This window comes from Microcebus murinus, chromosome 5 (genome assembly GCF_040939455.1).
Source record: "Microcebus murinus isolate Inina chromosome 5, M.murinus_Inina_mat1.0, whole genome shotgun sequence".
Classification (NCBI taxonomy): Eukaryota; Metazoa; Chordata; class Mammalia; order Primates; family Cheirogaleidae; genus Microcebus; species Microcebus murinus.
Window position 1 is genome coordinate 60,066,502 of NC_134108.1, and position 18,708 is coordinate 60,085,209.

Genomic DNA, 18,708 nt, shown 5'->3' on the forward strand with positions numbered 1-18,708 from the left:
TCATCAAGTTATTCAAAGTAGCTCCACCTGTATAAATACATCTATGCTCATCTGGGACTGATGCACAACTATTTCAATTGCCTGTTCAGGTCTTTCATTGATTTTTTTAAAGTAGATTTGTTTCTGCTTTTCTTTAGGGAAGAACTTGGAAGAATTTAAATCTAAATGGTATAAAGAATATTAAAATGCTCTCGGGAAATGTTAATGCAAAATGTTGAAGTATTTGAAACTTGTATAAAACAAGTTTATACAAAACTTGGATATACAAAACTTGGACAGAGACAGAGACTGGATGAAGAATCTTAATTTGAATTATAATTAACTGGATTTACCAATGGTCATTTTCTCATTTAGGATCTGAATTTGAATTGTTGCTCTAAGGGCAGGACATGGCTGATGGGCAGTCAAGGGCATTTTTGAAGCCTCATTGAGCAAGGTATTCTGCTCTATACTCTATAGAGGGCTATCAAAATGTCTACAGTACATATTTATACAATATACCTAGTCTTCTAAGGCAAATGTTTCAATCATTTTTCCTCCCGGTACCCCATACACATGTTTGTGGGTTACCACATCCTATTGATTTCACCTTAGACATACTCTTTAAATCTTAGTTTAGGCCCTCTTCATATCTCTGATGGACTGTAGTGGTTTACATTGAACTGAAGATATTTTAAGGGTATTTTACTCTTTTGAATGGAACCAAGCACATTTCTATTACATAACTTTGTTGAGCTTCTCAAATGGCAAGTTCAATTTCCCTGGGAAGTTCCAGAACATTCTCCAGAAAAACCTTTCTCAGACTCATCTGATCATTTTCTTTCTCTGGTGAAAAAAACTTCCAACAGCTCTTCTTTGACTACAAAATAAAGTCTAAGCTCACTTACTTAGCATAGAGACCTTTTACTACCTTCTCGCCTCTACTTGTCTATCTCCAGCTCTTTCCCAGCCTTTTTTCCAACACACACATACTCCCCCTATGCTGTAGCCACTTCCAATGATCCCTGTTCTTCAAATACACTTTGTCATTTTATGCTTTTGAACTTCACACATGATTTTTCTTTTATCTCTGTACATTTCTCTTTGTTACTCATCTACCTTGCCCAATCTGATGATTATCCTCATCAATCAAGATCCAGGTAAAAATACTTCTCTTCATAGCATTCTCATATCTCCCAGGACAGAGTAGTTGCTGTAGCTGGTACTTATGTCTATCTTTCTTTTGCCACATTTTATAGGACAGTTGCTTCATCTTATGTGTGTCTCTCTCACTGCATTGTTAGCTCCTCGAGGTTAAGGACGTTGCTTACTTCATGTATCTCAGGAGGCATAGCAGGATCTCAATAAATGTTTTATGATGGAATAAATGAATGAATGGAAATTTACGGTTCTCTAAGAACCTGGAGTCCAAAACCAGTACTAAGAAAAACACATATGCAAAGGGGATCTTATCAATATCATAAGAGATAAAGAGTTAAGAATTTTCATGTTATATATTCGCTTGAATAGTGAATTAATTCTTACCGTATCTGTAGCAAATATGTCAAAGGACTGAGAATAAAGGTTAAGGAATAGAAGGTAAATCCCCAAGAGCCCACAATGGCAGGAAGAGTTCTTTTACTTTCTCTGCAAGACAGCTAATGTGCCCTTTGAATACCAGCTGAGGAAATATCAAAACAGCAGAAAAAGCAGGTAGATAATCTGTTGACATTATTAAAGGCTTTTTCTCTGAATTTGAGGCACCAAATAACTTCCACTGAACAGTTTTTAAACTGTTTGATTAGACACTTCAATTCTCTGTTGAGACCTTTCTGAGCCTATGCATACAACTTTGGAAACTACCGTGTCTACCAGGGTTGCAAGGTCATTGTCTGCTGACATCTACTAGGTTAGCTGAAATGTTTTTGGTGTAATGAGTGACTGAATTTGACAAAATTTAAGGGAGTTAAATGAGATATGTGAGAAAAATAAATCCTCCAAATTCATAATTAGTCTGTGTAAACTAGGTCAGATGGGATAAGTAGGTGTTCTACAGCAAAAAAGTTTAAAATTCACATATTTTAAAACTATGAAGCAATTAGAATAGCTAGTAAATGGTTCTACTTTTAGGTTTCTATTTCCTTTTTCCCCCTGGTTTTGAGGGTGAGGTTGAGCAGACCTGTGTGTACTTACTTATTTATTTTGTGCTTGAAAAAAAAGACATACATACTAAGAAAAGTATTGGGTTAAAAATCAGAAGCTGTAGGTTCTTATGCTAGTTGCTTTTGCACCAGCATATAATTTGTCCACTGTTATGGAAGCCATTTAACTTTTGTGTCCCTTCCTGTCTTTAACTCTGAAATGAAAAATATATTAGCTGCTTATTATCCCACTTAAGGATCAAATGAGATATAAGAATGGAAAAGTCATGGGTAAGTCGGCTATAGGTGTAGTTGGTTTGATGGACAATGTGCAATTGTAACTGTAGTTCACATTTTGAAGAAGGAGGCCATTTCCCTCTCCCTCAAATGTTACTTTTTAAAAACCCAACAAACAATCTTAAAAATAACTAAAGCCATAACTTCAGACCATCAATCAAAAATAACCTAAAACAAGCATCATAGAATTGTGGTGGAATGTTTGATATTAGTCTCTAGGGACATATTTGCAAGCCCAGTTTGTTGGAAGCTGAATGTCTTGTGTGGAGAGGTCAAACACAAATTCTCCTGAGAGCTGACGGACTACTCTCCCATGAAACAAAACAGCTGACTAGAGCTTTCCATCTGGTTAATTTGTTCTGTGGATATTAACAAAGAAAAGAAAAAAAGTGCTTCATATGATTTTCTTGGAGATTACATTCAGAATCATGTAACTATAGCAGGTATTACTGAAATATAGATAAAATACAGTTCATCATACTATGTAAGTATAACAATACTTTATCATTTTATTCTTTAAAAAATAAAAATACAGGATTCTTTAAAAACACATAGGTTTAATACCATCTTTGATTTTCCCTCCTCACTGAAATATAACAAAATTGTCAAGACAAAGAGTATTGCCTTTAAAAATGAAATTGAGTTATCTTTGTAGATCTCTGTCTACTCAGATCTCAACTTTATGCTTTTAAATCCATCTTTAGGCTTGTCCCTACAATTTTGCTCCAAAGAAACCACAACTATTTTAGTAGGTATAAGTCGAGTCTGCCCTTCTACTTCCTGAGAACTTTCTCTGTTATTCCTATAAAAGGTGCTCTGGAAGAGAAAATTCAGTTCCTAGGTTGCCTTCGGGTCTCCTCAAAGGATTGTTTGAGGATCTAATTTAGTGCAAAACTTTAGTATAGACAAAGACTGAACTAAAAGAGATAATTTACCTAAAAGTACATAGTATAGTCTCAGCACATGGTAGGGACAGGGTAAATATTTCTAGTACATAAATCCACAAATCAACCCTATTTCCTAGAGATGGAGGCTACGAATGGACACTACAGATTTAATATTAATATAAATCTACAAGTATTCCCCTCCTCCTCTCTATGCTTCTTGTAAAATTCAACAAGTACTCTGTAAAATTCCTTAAGAGTTTTAATTGTGTCAGATATTTTTCTCTTTTTCTATTTAGAGATCATCCCCTTCATCATGTAGCTGTTTTTAGCAGTGGGGAGGGAGCTCTACTGGTTCATCCACTTCATACTATTTCTACCTGCTTCGCCTTTGCATATGATGATATATCCAAGTTTATCTCACAAGAAGTATGATCTACCATTGTGGGAAGTCTATGAGGAAGGACTAAAACTGTAACCCAGGCTCCATCTGTAATACATACTAATCAGCTGAGTAGCTTCCACAGGACTAGGTATTTGGGGCCATAACATCAATAAAAAATTTGCCATGGCCTGGAGGAATGTGGTTTATTAGAGAGGAAGGACATGCCTCTTGCATCTTTCTTTTTCCATTATTGAGTTCAATATCATGATTTATAAAGACATTATGAATTGGTTACTATAAAAGCAAGAAGGTTATTTTATTTTTCTGGGTTCTTAAAAATAAACTTGAATGTCGTTTAATAATGAATAATGAGAAGAATCAATCCTTACTCAGTTAATTCACCTGAAATGGATGCCAAATATATTCAATTTAGAACAGTGGCTTCAGAGAAGGTTTGATTAGTAACCCTGGAACCAGGAACTTAGAGAAACTATGCAAAGTGCTCCAATCACCACACTCCAATCCATTTATCTCAACTCTATTAATCTTGAAAAACTAAAAATATATATTCTCCACAATGTGAGAGAATCAAATAAAATTATTTTCTATGATCTTTTTAAGACTAATGTTTTCATATATAAGAAATAAACAGTTTGTATTCTAGTAATACATTAGGTAGTATTGGAAACTGTCCAATGAAATGACAAATGTATTTTATTTGGAAGGTGGCCAATATAAAATGATAGATCAGGTTATATATGCTTTATCTAATAGAGCCTATAAAGCAGTTTTTTAAAATCTATGATTTACCTAAATGACAAGCCCAGTTAAACAAATTAGGAAGAGCTCTCAGCTATTCAGCTAAGAGTAATAAATAAGATTTCACAATCAATCACATCATTCTTTCCTGAGATTATGCCAAGTCTAACCATTTAATGTATTGGCTTTCATTTATCCTCATATTAATGTGTGTTACAGATTCTGCTGGTTTATGACCTCCTTAAAATTCATAAGCCATAATGGTAAAAAGAAGAGTTCATTTCTGGGCCTTCTAAAGAAGAGGAGCCTGTCAATATGTTCTGTGTCACTTTTGGCTTAGATCTTTTTCAATCTTAAAGTTTGTAAGGGCACGTTTATAAGATGTATTATTATGATATGCTTCATGAAAGCCCTTTGTGTTTCCCTTAGATTTTTCTCATATTCTACCTTGTATTATAAATGTTTTGAGGCTTATATCCCTTATAATTGAAATGTAAGCTCACTGAGAACAACCAGTATGTCTTACTCATTTCTGTACTCCACTTGCAGCCAAGCAGCACCCAACATGTACGGGGTGATGTTTGAAAATGTCTTGGATAAAACTGATGGTAATTTTTTAAGGATTTCAACTTAATTAAAAGCGACAATGGTTCAAAGCCAAGAAAATATGCTGTACCACTTCCAGTCTTGGGAGTGTTCTGTTGGGAGACATTGTTATGGTTCCATAGTGACTAAAAGAACTCTAGGTAAGAGTGTGGTAAGCATCCTTTTTTTGACTTCTTTCTGAGAAGTCTCTGGATACATTGTTTCTTTTCCCCTGACCTAGAAGGCCAATTCAAAGGATATAAGTATCCTATCTCTTTGCAAGTCTACCACGAGTTTTGCTGAATGGTGTAGGTGTGGAGTAAGGATCTACTGTCTCTTTAGACCTTTTTGTTGTGTTTTCAAAAATAGTGGTCAATGTAGTATTTAGACTCTTATTGAGTCTGCAGAGGGCTGGGAAGGGTAGGGCTGGACCTTTGATGGCAGGAGCTCTCCCTGGCTCTTCACAGAACTGGGGAGGCCCTGACTGCAGGCCTGAAGCCCAGAAGCGTGTCACTAAGGGCTGGCCATAGGGTACATGTGTCCCTTGTCATATGCATGAAGTTTCAAATCTACTTCCCAACTCTTAACTCTTAGTTGACAATTTCTATGATTTTGGGGGGATAGGTCACAGTAACATTTTATAAAACCACTCCATTATTTGCATCCTCTTAGTAATTTTTGACAATATCTAAATACATTTATGTAACATATAGGTTACATGTAAATACATCCACATGACATTTACAGTCTGCCTAGCAAGGTAGAACATTGGAAATTATATTCATAGATGGTGCTTTAGAGCAAATGAGATAATACATATTGAAATACCTTAAACTATTATGAGTTAGACAAATATAAACACTGCTGATAAAGCGTATAGGATGAAAAATGACAAAAATTTAATAGTATAATAATTTCTTATACCAATGATGCTGTAACATTTGGTACTGATCAAAACCAAACTTGGCTTCCCATCAATTGACATTTAATTTAAAAATACGTAGAGTCATTCTTGAAGAAAACACAAGAAAGGATGTGATTAAAAGACAGGGAAGTTAGCAAGGTTTACTTTTCATTGTATAGCCTCTTGTAACTATGGAATTTTGTAGCAAATGTATGAATTGTTTATTCAAGTATTAAACAAAATCATACACATAAAAAGAATGAACTCAATTTCCCTTGAATTGCTTTTTTTCTTTTTTTTTTAAATCATGGAACATAAGAACTAGAAGAGAGATCAGTTTCAAGTCCTCATTTTATAGATATGAAAACTAAGTTCCAAGGACAATATCTATACAGATAGTCTTTCTTTCCAGAAAAATAGAAAAAATGGAATATATCTTCCAAATCAAAATTTGCAAATAGTAGCAAATACCCACATTTCTAATAAACATGAATTTTAACAAGCTTCTTTTTAGACTAGATTACAAGTTTGCAACCAGTGACCTATTTAGGACCAAGTTGTTAAATAGAAGTGAAAGAAATTTTCTTTAAGATCAGACAAAATTAGATGCCAGTTTAGTACCTCATTTAAAGTCAACTTACATTTATCACCATTTTGGGCATTTTGCACAATTTGTTTCTCAGCTTTGTTCTTTGTGACTTTGTCTTCTCAAGAAGAAAGAAAGAATTAACTTCCAATTTGAAATAAATTAATTGTACAATCAACTAGTCTTTTCTGTAATGGTTTCCTAAAAATCAAATCTCAGTTGTTGGAACAAGGAGTAGGAGAAGAAGGAGAGGGAGGAAGGAGGGTGGGAGAGGGAAGACCGGAGAGAATTGCAGGGAAACTCAGAAAAAAGAAATCCCCCAAGGATATGGTGTAAGGTATTTAGAGATAAAGCCTCTTAGTGCTGCAGTCATTTTGTTATATTTCCTTCCTTATAAAAGCACACTTCTATCCAAGCCCATTTTTATAGAACCACTAAATCTAGGAGCTGGGAGAGATTTTAGAAATTTTCTAGTTGGTTTTTGTTATTCTCATCTAACAAATGAGAAAAACTGAGTTCAGAGAGGGAAATTGATTTTCTTTTCTTTCTTTCTTTCTTTCTTTTTTTTTTTTTAAAATGCTGACAAAGTAGTCAGCAAAAGAACTTCAACCAGAATTCAGGTTTCCAGTCTCCTAATAGAAGCTATTTGTTTTGTTTTGTTTTTCCATGTAGAAATGGGTAGAAAGCTTGTTTGAAATGATAGCTTTGGTTACTGCTGCAATTTTTGAAAAATAGAAAGGGATGAAAACCCTCCTTTGCATCTGTCCCTCTGGGTTTTAATTGCTGACCAGGTAACAGCCACATACACATAAATACAGAGGTTCAGCCCATGCCTGAAGTCAGGCTGCCTCTAGCTGTACAAAATGAAATCGTTATCTTCAAAAGGATGGGCAAATCCCCTCCAACATTCAAGGTGGCTCAATTTCTATCTGCTTTTGTTTATTATAGGTATTATTGGATTATCATGGAGGTTCAGAAGAAAAGCCCCAAACTACATTTGGGTTTATTTTCTGGACCCTCACCTAAAACAGTGGGGTAGTGATGTGTGTACAGGTGTGGTGTGTGTGTTTGTGTGTATGTGAATATTAGTGAGGATGTGTGCTGTGTGGTGTATGTGTAGGGGGTGTTAGGGTTAGGGTTGGTGAGTGGAGGTTGATGTTAACTAGTTTTTCAGATATTTATGCTTGAAGCAAAATAATCTACCTCCTACCAGAATGTCATTTTAAAAAGTACAAGGCAGAACTGTGCTTTGGTGATAGCACTCATCAATAATTACCAGCTACTTTTTTTTTTTTTTTTTTTTTTTGAGACAGAGTCTCGCTTTGTTGCCCAGGCTAGAGTGAGTGCCATGGCGTCAGCCTAGCTCACAGCAACCTCAAACTCCTGGGCTCGAGTGATCCTTCTGCCTCAGCCTCCCGGGTAGCTGGGACTACAGGCATGCGCCACCATGCCCGGCTAATTTTTTGATATATATATCAGTTGGCCAATTAATTTCTTTCTATTTATAGTAGAGACGGGGTCTCGCTCTTGCTCAGGCTGGTTTTGAACTCCTGACGTTGAGCAATCCGCCCGCCTCGGCCTCCCAAGAGCTAGGATTACAGGCGTGAGCCACAGCGCCCGGCCCACCAGCTACTTTTTTGACATTTTAAAATTTGTTGTTGTTGGTGGTGGGGTGATGATTTGGAATAAGCTTTAATTTAATGTAATTTTTATCTGTTCTTAGTCTCAGAGATTTAGGCCATGTCAGTTCTCAGCATTCATCAAAGGAAAATGATTGTAGCCAAAATACTTGCAGCCTTCACTCAGCAGTTGTGTGTTTACAGCTTTGGAAACACAACATGTTGATCTCAGGTTTTTATACTAATTCTGTATATAAGGAAGGGGGAGGGGGAATCTGTTATTATTCCTTTGGAAACCAAATGTTCACAGTATTAGTTGATAAACATTGGTTACAATTTAGTGTTATTTTAGGTTTTATCCTAAACATCGCATAATGTGTGAATTCTTATGACATTCCAACATGTCACACAGAGCAGAGATCTTTCCTGTCTTGTTTAGGGCCATGTCTTTGGCACCTAAAAGAGAGCCTGGCATAAATATGTGTCAAATGAATGTAGGGAGAAAGAAGTCAGATGTTTGGGCATAGAATCTTAAAGTTTTTTTAGCTAAACAGCCTTGTGTTTTATAAATAAAGAGGCCAACCCAGGGTCTTCAAATTATTTGTCTTTAAACCACGCTGCTTTCAGTGACCTTCATAGTCCAAGATCTTTAGCACAGCATTGAAAATCTTTCACAATCTGGCATCTGCCTCAGTCTGTCTCTTTCACTTTGAAACCCAAAGGTATGAAACAGCTCACTGAATTTATGTTTCATAGGTTTCAAAAAAAGTTCTTGAGCACCAACTGTGGGCCATCGGTGGTGTGTGGCAGTAAGTGTAAGACCAGATCTCTACCTATGAAAAGCTTATGTGGTGGCATGAGAGACAGACACTCAAATAATCTCTTTACTCCATCCCTCTTCTACCAGATGAGGATCCTGGCTGTATGTTCTCTTAGCTCTTGGTACTTTACCACACACAGTATGCATTATCTCTGGTTAATTGTCTTTCATGCTTGACTGAAAAGACAGGGCATACACTATACTCAAACACCAGACTCCTGGTGTCTATCATACTCATGACCAAAATAAGCTGAGAACTCAGTAAATATTCGTGGTTGGAAGGGAGTGAGAAGAAAGAGGAGAGGTTGTGTGGAAATGCTTGGAGGTATGGACAGGGTGCTCTGGGAATTTCAGGAAATTTCTAGAAAACTTCAAGTAAAGCTTCTTCTAGAGCTGTGCCTTGAAGATTGAATAAAAGGTAGTCTATAAAAAGAAGTGGGAGAAATTTCCTAAGCAGAAGACAGTCCACACAGTCGTGTAGGACTGAAGCATCATGGCCAGGGGTGTGGACTGCAAGCCCACCACTACTGTTATGAATATAGTTAGCCCACTGTTTTCTTCTTGGCCACGCTGAAGACTACACTGTAAAGGCAGATCTATAACATATTCAATTAACTAAAAACCCCTCTTGGCATTTAAAAATTTTTCGTTGAAGACTTAAATTTAAAACAGACCAAGAATGCTTTTTTGAGTTGATGACTTTTTGGCCTTTAAAGACATTTATCTTTTTTGAAAGTATTGAGGATAAAATGTCCTTTTGCTCATTCATTCTGCTCCATTAGAGGAGTGACTTAACTGATGAGTAATTAGGCAAAGGGGCACTTCACGTGGAGCCCATGTTCTCTCTCTTACTCCTTGGGTACTGCCCTCTGTGCAGTGAGCTCACTGCAACTGCCCAGTCCCAGCTCGTAGAGGAGTTTGCAGGACCCAAGGCCTACACTCCCACTGGGAATAAGCCCAGTTCAGGCTGGGAGGGGCAGGGCTTGGTCTCTCATGTAAGTTTTGTTTTCTACTCTAGCCGGAAAACAAAATTGATAATAAATAATAAAATGGATAATAAATTGATCCATATATAATAACTGTGTCTATTTCTTAATTGTTTTAGAGCTCTGAAAGGAGACATACATAATTTAGAACTTTCAAATCTACACATATGTCACAATGAAGGTGGTTTTACTCTTGTCTATCTGTGGTACTGTATGTGTATGTGTATGGGAGAGGGAGAGAAAAGAGTGATACATATATATATTAACTTTTATTAACCAGAATGCTAAAGTAGGCAGCATGACCTATTCTCCGATTATGCTAGTTATTGTAGTTTAAAAGCAACTAACAAGAATGTAATGAATGAATGAATGAATAGCATTATTTATAATCTCTTAACTCAATCAAAAAGCCAAAAACATAAATATTCCAATTACCTTGATTGGAAATAACCATTGATTCTTATTTTAAAGGTTTTTTTTTTTTTTTTAACTTATTACCTATTTTCTCTTTAAAGTACAGTTTATTAGATTTGGGATTTCAAGTATCAGTTTCCCAGATGGAATTCTGATGATGACACACATTTATTTTTATTAATCAATTTTTTTCAGATCATTTGGTGTCTAAGTGAATAATAAATGAAGTACAAATATGTATTTTAATAAGGATTTATGATTTACAAAGTAATTTTATGTATATTATCTAGAATAGTGATTCTCAATCATTTTTAGTTTAAGAATTCCTTTAGCATCTAATAAAAGGTATTTACCTCTTATTAAAAATATGGACATATGCATGTGCTCACAGAAGTTTCTAAAACTGTGGGAAGCCAGGCCTTTTGGAACAAGTCTCTAATGCAGAGGTTTGCAACTACATAGGACTCAAGGGCCAAATGTAGCCACCACCTGTTTTTGTGTGTCCTGAGACCTGAGCACAGCTTTCACACTTTTAAATGATTTAAAAAAATCAGTAATATTTTAGACACATGAAATTGTATGAAATTCAAATTTCAGTGTCTGTAAATGAAGTTTTATTAGAGCACAGCCACACATTCATTGGCAGGCTGTCTATAGCTGCTTTCCAGCTACAACAGTAGAGTTGAGTAGTTTTTTTTGAAGCCTAAAATATTTATCTCACTCTTTACAAAAGAAATTTGATGACCCCTGATTCTCACGTTTCAAAGTATATTTTGTGGTTTTAATTGTACTTTGCTGGACATTTGTTAAAGTATGCTTAAGTTTAATCAGAATTCGAAAAGGACTTTCTACATACTGCTTAAAAGAATATATAATTATTTACTAAATGACTTTTAAAAGAATATTTGAAGTCATTAACATGGTGTTTGGAAAAGTATTTAACAGCAAGGTAAAATAATGCTTATGATGTTGCTTTAAGTAAAAAAAAAGTATGAAATAGAATAATCAGTGTGATGTCAATTACATATTTTTAAAAAGTAGAAAACAAGCTTAAAAATATGCTTAAATGTTAAGCCTCTTATTAGAGGTTAAAGAGTGTTTAAAATGTTACTTTTCAGTATTTTTCAAATTGTACACTGTAATGCATCACTTTGATAATAAGAACAAGTAAGGAAAATATTGAACAAAAGAGAGTATAATTGCTCAATTTTTGAGAATGGTATAGATCAAAGATTAGAATCTTTTGTAATAGTATAACTATCACAATTTTCAAGAGAACAAATGAATAGATTGAATATAATTACAAAACTGAAAATCATTTTTATAAATGAAATCTTAATTTAGACAGCATGACAGTTTGGTGTCAGATGCTATTTTTTTCCAAATGCAAATTATACCCATGAATTTACTAAAGAAATGTTGATCTTTATGTGAAGAAAAAAATCTTACATAAAACTAGAAGCATTGTGTTTGTTCTATACTGAGAGGCATTTGGTCAAAATTGATGCCAGACAACTCCTTGTCCATAGGAGCCTCGTGGGTTGTCCATTTGCACAATGTAGAGTTTTGTGGTAGAAAGAAAATTGAACACCTTGACTGATTTTTCTGTAGATCTATAGTGGCTTGATCAATTGATGAATAAATGAATGAATGTATGAATGGATGATTAAATATATCTATGACTATTTGGCTCCATCAAAAAAAAAAAAAAGGTAGGTAGTTTGATACCTTGATCAGGAGAACAGTTAGTACTCTTTCAAAAGTATCCCTGGTCAGAGAGACATCAGCAAGGTGGCCAACTGGAAGCTCTAGTGCTTATCACCTCAACAAAGACAGCTTAGCTTCGTTTATTTATTTAATGAATTTAAAACTTCTTGTTGTTGGGATAGCCCAGTATCTTACGTGAACTAGTAGGGAGTTCTTATGGGTTTGGATTCACCTTATCCTCACCATATGTCTAAACGTTCACACAGACAAACAAATCCTGATTAGAACAAGAAATCTGCCTTAGACTCAGAGAATAGCCATTGAAGTGCCATACCCATTGATTTCAGTCTCTTTCACTAACCTAGTGTTAGCTAAATGAACAAATGATGATGTCTATGTTAGGTTAGAACAAATATGGAAATATATATGTATATATGTGCATACACATATATTTCCAGTGGGTTCACAATCCAACCTAGAGGCAATATTTGGAGAGAAGATCACCCTATTATAAACAGCATTTCCCTTTTCTCCAACCAGATAAAGGCTTTCTTTTCCCTATCGTCAATTCTCATTTTATATGTCTTTGGAAATGTGTCTATAAAATGCATTAATTTTTTACCTGCTACCTATAAAGGAATATGCAGGATGCTAGAAATTCAGTGGTAATTGCCAGAGTTCCTTGTTCTAATGGAGCATTTAGTCTTTAGGAGATACAGATAAATAAGTGAGATTATAATGTGTGCCCAACAGGGTTCATTGGTAGCTTAAGAAACACAAAAGAGGAACCAAATATAGACTTGGGAGGTGGATGGTTGGTCAGTACTTCCCAGGGAATGCAGCGCCGGAGCTGAGACCTGAAAGATGAAGGTGGTTGAGGTGAGTTAGGTCTATATGCAGAGTGCTTTGCAGAAAAGTGCCTAAGGAGGCCTGACAGACAGAGGCACTTGTCCTGTTCTTATTTGGTTGAAGATCATTCAGTGTGGCTGAGCAATAGTGTGTGTGTGTGCATGTGTGTATCAGTTGATTTGGAAAAGAATGCAGAGGCTAAATTATTCAGAGCCTTGACTTGCAATAATGTATCTAGCATTTAAATAGCACTCTGTGCCAGGCATTGCTGTAAGTAATTTTAATATACAACATATTTATTTCTCACATCAAACCTAAGAAAACGATGTCCCATTATGATCTTCATTTTATAGACAAAAGAAAATGAGACAGAGGCTGAATGACTTCTCTAAAATCACAGAATTAGTGAGCAGCATACTGGGATTTGAGCTCCAGCCAGTCTGGCATGAGAAAGCATATTCTGATCCTTGCTCCTCAGTGTGGTCCATGGACCAGCAGTATTAGCATCACCTGGGAGCTTGTTAGAGACATAAAAACTCTGGCACCAACCTGGACCTGCAGAACTAGAATCTACATTTTAACAAAAACCCCAAAATGGTTCTGAGCACCTTGAAGCTTGAGACTTGCTCTAATCCACTATACTCAACTGCTTCTCTGAAAGGAAATTCCCTGAGAAGAAATCTGGACATTATTGTAAGGTGAGTGGAGAGTCAGGGAAAGGTTTGAAGTAAGGGATGGGCAAAGTTAAATTTGTTTTTCAACCAACTGTTTCGGTCTAATCAGTCTTGCTTCGGTATGGAAAGTATAGTGGAATAAGACAATTCTTAGAGGCAGTGAGACCAGTTATAGGGTCACTGCCAACTGAGGGGAAGAAGATGGCACCATGAAATGGGGCAGTGGCAGTGACAAAGGAAGTGGGTGACCTTAAGAGGTAGCACTGGCAGAACTTGGAGATTGAGTATGTGAACTGAGAGAGGTGGAGGAGGTAGATCATCGCCAGTTTCCTGCTTGAGCAGCTGATTAGATGATGGTGCCATTTACTGTACAAGAGTACGCCTGGTGGAAGTAGGGTGGGGAACAGGAGAGGGAAACGATGAGGTTTGAGATGACTGTGGGACAGCCAAAGACAGCTGTTCAGCCAGGGCCAAAGTGACGGGGCAGAGAAACCATATAAATCACTTGGGTATCTAAAAAGAAGTTCCAGGGAAGATTCTATGTCAAAATTTTTTTTAATTGGCTTGCCTTTGACATTCTCCCCCTGCCCCATTGTATTCACTGGGGTTTTTAATTTTTTTGAGAAGAGGGCCTATTGATCCTATTAGCTTCTTAAGGAGATCTGTGTTGTCAAAAGTAGTGTGATGTAGACATAGATACATGCTCAAGCTGATTATTTTGCACTGATTTGGGCTGTTTTGATGAGAAGCAGTTCTCCTCCTCCTCCTCAACCTCGTTCTCCTCGCCCCAAGAGTTTCCAGGGTACCAAAAGGTAACCAAGAAAAATGATGACAATCAGAGAGGAAAAAGATACTTATAAGAACATGGAAATGCAAGCTTGTTTAATTGACATCTGATTCAAACTTCCCATGTGAATACAAGTATTCAGTTTTTATTTCCAAAGAGATCATGTTCCCTAGATTGAAAGCATAAAAACAGAAAAACAAATTAAAGCTTTTCTAAAATATCCAAAACACTTATTTTTAATATAGTAGAACAGTTTCTAGCCTTGCCTAATAAACCCAAATTAATCCAACTTTAGTCAAAATGTTGTTAGCAAGTATAACAAAATTAAAAGGCAAATTTGTCAGTGAGGTGATATGATGTTAAAACACAAATCTGCTACTCTTGTTTAGGTAGAACAGTCCCAGAACTGGCAACTAATGAATATGTGGGAATAAACAGAACAAGCATCGAAAACAGACATCAGAGTTTACCTTTCCACACAAAGCAATTTGGATTAGGGCTTTACACATATATCGTAACACATATGTTAAGAAATATTTTGTATGATACATATGTTTGCAACATTTGTGTGAAATTGTAATCCATATACTATGCTCACACTAGAATTTATACAACAGTATGGTGGCTATGAAATAATAGCTAAAATGGCTCAAGGATTTTCTTATATGTATAAGAGCTACACATTTTATTAATAATTCTGTTTAGTTCTCACATTTCTAAAGTTCCAAACGATAGTTAAGGACCTGCATTGGGTTTTCAAATGGATGACAGACACCAAAGAGTGTATGACTAAAAAGTGAGAGAGAAAGTATTTACACCTACGGTATGCATGCTTTTTGCCTAAGTAACAAGCAGTTACAAGAAGTAGTACTGTAGATTGATGTAGTATATTAGATATCTGTATGGGCTGGACATACAGACATTTTAATTCAATTTTAGGAAACCTAAGATTATGAATTGTTGTATATCTGTTTCTGAAAAGTACGCAGATTTTTCTTGAAAATAGCACGAATATCATTAACTCCTTTTACTTAAAATTTGTAAGTGACTTCAAAAGGTGCTCTGGAAATATAAATTCAGTCATAAAATATCCTTGATGACAATGTTATTCATTCAAATAAATTGAGCCAATCAAAATTCCAGAATCCCTCCCTTCTCCCCCTTTTTATAACAATGAAGCTATACCCCACATATTAAGACCATTAAGAAAACTCAGGAGCCAATTTCAAATAGTTATCTGGTTATGATGCCTCCATGCACATAATAACCATTGGCTCAAATGGCCAAGAATGTTTAAGGTATATACTATTGCCAAGCAAAAGTTTTCTCTTAAGCACTTACTGGAAAGTTTATAAAAACTCTCATCCTTAAAAAGAAAAATTAAGGAAGCCAAAATGCCACATAAATAAAACACAAAACATTAAGGGGAGAGAACTCACTTTTTCTTAAAGCTGCTTCTTCCTTTGATTTAAACAGTATGAAAGGAGAACATGTGATGATTAGTTTTCCTCGGATACATATGGTATCAACTGCAAAAGGAACAGAATGGGCCAGCAGTGTTATCTGAGGGTTCCTCCCAACTGCAGCTTTTTCAAATTTGTAGGAGAAAATAAGAGGGTCCCTGCGTTTCCTCCAAGTCTTGTGACCTGCACATAGCCGCCTCCTACTGGGCTGAGAAAGCAGTCCTTGTCAATTTTTACTTAAAATTATGAGTAACAAATTCTCTGCAGGACATCCTTAAAGGGAAATCCTACCAGAGTTAGTATTTGAAATATCTGGATAAGCTCCAAAAAGTTTAAAATACACAGCATTCATCTAGACATACACACTTGAGAAATTTCCACTGACTAGGCTACATTAAGGGCATATTTAGAAAAACAATTTACTAAAAGGATGATGTATTTTCCGCTTTCACGGTTAATCTGTTTTTGGTTTTGTTTGTTTCCTAGTGGTTTATCAGAACCCTCCTTTGAGGTTAGAAATAGCTGAACTGCTGAGCTTTTTTCTGTTGAACTATCTGGAAAGAGATGAAGCCCCATGTTCTCACCTGCAGAGTTCTTGGGTTGTGGCCTCTATCACGCCTTCTTGGGAAATTTGGGAACTTTGAGCCTCGGATTTGAATAGAATAACTCAAGGTAGTTCCCTGCTTTCTGCACCTGCAGTGTGGACTCAGCCTTTCCTGCTTTTGCCTACTTCTTTATGAGCTGGCAGCAATTGTTACATCACATCCAAGGTGGATGACTTCATTTAAGCACAGACTCACCAGGTCTTTTGAAATCTTCAATTCAAAACATGAAAATAGCTGGAGATGTCAAGAGTTGTATCTGAAGTAATGTTTGGGTATTGAACTAATCCACAGCAGGAATTCTCAGTGGGTCACTCTGATCCATAAAGCAAGTGACATTTTCTCCTAGAATCTCCATTTGAGGCCATTCCTTCAGTTTGGAAGGTGGGGTGAGAGAAGAGATATTCTGCCTTAACTCCATTTATTCCCAGAGCAACTTAAACTGTCCTTGCTGTAAGTGCCAAAGGAATAATAAGTTAATACTTTCTAAGGTCAAACTCAGGTATATATAATCAAAGAACTTGAGCTAGAGAAATGTAGTCAATTAACTCTATGCTTTTGTTATTCACCTAACTTGAATGATGAAGACATTATGAAAATGAAAACATGGTGATTAGGAAAAACAAATATTGATTCAGTGAAACGACACAAGTTTTTTTTTTTTTTTGAGACAGAGTCTCACTGTGTTGCCCAAGCTAGAGTGCCATGGTGTCAGCCTAGCTCACAGCAACCTCAAACTCCTGGGCTCAAGCCATCCTACTGTCTCAGCCTCCTGGGTAGCTGGGACTACAGGCATGTGCTACCATGCCTAGCTAATTTTTTCTATATATTTTTAGTTGGCCAATTAATTTCTTTCTATTTTTAGTAGAGACGGGGTCTCTCTCTTGCTCATGCTGGTCTCAGACTCCTGACCTTCTGCGATTCTCCCACTTCAGCCTCCCAGAGTGCTAGGATTACAGGCATGAGTGACTGCACCCGGCCTACAAGTACATTTCATTAGTAACAAATTTTAAACCTCATGACACCACTGCAAAATAGGCATTACATGTATTTTCTTCCTTTCATAGGCAAAAAGCAGCATCTTGGATGTGCGAGAATGTCTGAGTTCCCATCTAGTTATGGGTGTCACCCTCTTTGTCACACCCATGCTTCCCTAGAGGGTAATCTACACACAGGCATGATCTTCAAGCTCTGAGATTCTCTCCTGTGAGTGAACCATTCTATTTTTAAGGCTTTCCACTATGTTTTGGAGTTCCTTGAATGCCTCCTTCATTTCTAGGATTTCTGTTTGTTTTTTTTCATAATATTTCAATTTCTTTAGAGAATTTTTCATTCATTTTCCTGTATTGTTCTTATGGTTTCTTTGTGTTGGGTTTCTATTTTCTCTTCAATTCCATTGAGTTTCCTTACAATCCATATTTAGAATTCTTTCTCTGTCAATTTAATCATTTCATTTAAATTAGTATCCGATTTTGAGGATCTCATGATTTCTTTTGGGGGTGACTTTTCTCTTTGCTCTTTCATATTCCCTGTGTTCTTTCTCTGGTTCTTTTTCATAGGGGTAATTGATTGAGAACTGGGAGTGCTAGGACTGGTTTGTGCCCTTAACTTCAAGCCTCCAAGGGACATTCCTTAACAGTGGTTGGAGGAGGCAGCTGGTCTTGTATTGCCTCAGAGGTATTTTGGCAATTTGGATTACCTCTGACCTGCTGTCTTCACCTCTTGCCAGCGGATATTAGCGAGTTTGGTCCCCCAGCTTAAGCTCCCATGTGGTGAATCGCACTGTGTGTATCACCCCACTGTCCTCTTAGAGCTTGAGATGGAGGACACCGTGTTGAGCTGTGGGGTTACCCTCTCTATCATTGGTTGTATATTAAGTGGAGGAGCCAGTTATTGAGGTAATATGATGTCTCTGTGTTAGTTTCTGGTGCCCAGGTGAGGAATACTAGTGCCCCAATCTTTAGGAAGGATCTTGCCACTCCCAAGGGTTACTTGGACCCTGCTTCCCCTTAAAGTGGTGGTAGGAGCAAGGCAGATCACAGCTGCTGCCTACCAGCCTGGATGTGTGTGCTTCTATGATCGCTTGATCTGCCACTAGGGGGAGCCACTAATATGTTTTTCATTGTTTTTCCACCACACTTGGGAGGCTGCTCCTGATGGGAGGGGTTACTTGGTGCACCTGCTGTGGCCTCTGGCCAGGGTTTTCTCTTCCCTGACTCGAAACTCCACTGTTGGCAGCCACCCAGATGCGGAGATCAGGCCTCAGA

The 18,708-nt window shown here is 36.7% G+C and overlaps 1 protein-coding gene across 2 annotated transcripts in view; it reads right to left on the reverse strand.

Annotated features, from left to right (window-relative positions):
- FHL5 (four and a half LIM domains 5) overlaps positions 1 to 16,571 on the reverse strand; it is a 32,440-nt gene extending 15,869 nt beyond the window's left edge. The window contains exons 1-2 of one of the 2 annotated variants that reach the window (XM_012769440.3): positions 16,424 to 16,571; positions 15,816 to 15,905 (exon numbers count right to left, since the gene is read on the reverse strand). The gene's annotated coding sequence lies outside the window, so the exon portion shown is untranslated. The remainder of the gene's footprint in view (positions 1 to 15,815; positions 15,906 to 16,423) is intronic. The other variant, XM_012769441.3, reaches the window with a different exon arrangement.
- Positions 16,572 to 18,708: the final 2,137 nt, after the last annotated feature.